We start from the raw sequence: 1,642 nt of genomic DNA, 5'->3' as shown, positions 1-1,642 counted from the left end.
GGCGGCCGGGGCTCGGGCCCCGCGGCCGGGAGAGGCGGTAACGAGGAAGAATCTCGTTCCGGTAACGAGGAATTACGGCAACGTGCGTGCGGACGGCTCCAACGCGGGGAGCCATCCGCCTGGGTCGACAAGAGGCAACGATCCAAGGGGAATGGAGCCGTGCGGGCACAGCTCATCCCATTTACCTCGAAATTTGGGCACTAGGTCTGGGATCCGAGGTTATCGGAACCCTCCGACGCAGCGAACCCCCCCCCCCCGGCGAGCCTGGATGTGACCACGCCGGACGTAGTCGAGACTTAGTCTGGGTTTAATTTTATTTATCAAGAGGACTACAGTCAAGGGCTTCGAGCGCTTCTTTTCCTGCCCAATTTGCCCCCCAGGTTGAGCGTCGGGGCCTTCTTCGCATCAGGCTGAGCGCAAGATGATTTACCCGGCAGGCAGACTCGCCTTATCAAAACTAAACTCCCATTTTGAAGGAATAAAAGCTGCTGGAATCCACCTGAAAACCTGCGCCGGCAGCCGTAACGGGGGGGACGCTCGGGGACGGGCAGATTTGCCGGCGCCTCCTCCGCAGGAGAGGGGAGGTGGGGGAGAAGTCCATTAAAAAGGAAGGCAAAGAGCGAAATCTCGCGCCCTTTGCTTCCGCAATTCCACGCGCAGCTACCGGGCAAAGCCGAACCCCAGCTCAGTTCCCAAATCCGGTGTCTGGGGTGCCAAGAGCTGCGGCCCTTCCCAGCTTTTCATTTCTTTTCCGCCGCTCCTTCCCTGCACTGCACTGACGCTTCCTACGCACCTTTTTTTTTTTTCCCCTGCCCCCTTTTTTTTTTTGCAGAAGATGACAATTTGGGTGTGGAAAAAACGAGGTTCCGTCCTAAATTTCTTCACCCCCGGCCTTCTGGGCTGGAGAGCAAAGCGTTTCCCCGCTGAGACACCTCGCTTGTATTAAACCCCCCCGGCCTCGGCTTGGAGCGCGGGGGCTTCTCCGGAGCGAGGGGTGACGAGCGGCGCGGGGAAAATTCACGCTGCCGAGGGTGGAATTGGGCCTCTCCCCAGTCAGTATTTCCGGAATTCCCACTTCCTACTAACACTCGGCATGGAATGACGAAGCTTTAAGGCTGCTGGATATGCAATTGGTTTTCCTTTTCCCCACATCAAAGCTCAGGAAGAGAATTCCCCCGCACGGCAGTAGATGCTCCAAGGGGGAGTCGCTTAAAAACCCCTGGTTCCCCACCTCGTTCGGGGTGGGATCTGCTCCCTCATCTAAAAAAAAACCATAAATCATTCTCTCACCCAACAGCTTCTAAAAAACGAGGGCGTGAATTATTGCTATTGAAGCACCCGCTAAACACCCCCGACTTTCGGGTTTTGGTAAAAATCCTGGTGCGCGGTGGCCGAGAGGTTTTGTGTCCTGCTTCGTTTCGCCGCTTTAATCCCCGACTTCGCTCAAGCGTCGTGGAGCCTCGCCGGTCAAAACCACGGCGAGGGCGTTGCAGCTCCCAGCAGCGACAAAGCAAAACGACACTTTAAAAACCCAAATCCCGTAAGGCAAGGATAAATAAAAACCCCAATCCTGTAAAGCAAGGATAAATAAAACCCCAAATCCCGTAGAGCAAGGATAAATAAAAACCCAGATCCCATAAAG

General features: G+C 55.4%; 1 protein-coding gene across 1 annotated transcript in view; it reads right to left on the bottom strand.

The window, feature by feature from the left end:
- Nucleotides 1–1,642, bottom strand: part of ILF3 (interleukin enhancer binding factor 3) — a 16,109-nt gene that overhangs the window by 811 nt on the left and 13,656 nt on the right. The window lies entirely within an intron of this gene.

This window comes from Egretta garzetta, unplaced genomic scaffold (assembly GCF_000687185.1).
Source record: "Egretta garzetta isolate BGI_Z169 unplaced genomic scaffold, ASM68718v1 scaffold1244, whole genome shotgun sequence".
Taxonomy (NCBI): Eukaryota; Metazoa; Chordata; class Aves; order Pelecaniformes; family Ardeidae; genus Egretta; species Egretta garzetta.
Note: the sequence above shows the minus strand (reverse complement) of the source record. Positions and strands in the feature narration are given on the sequence as shown.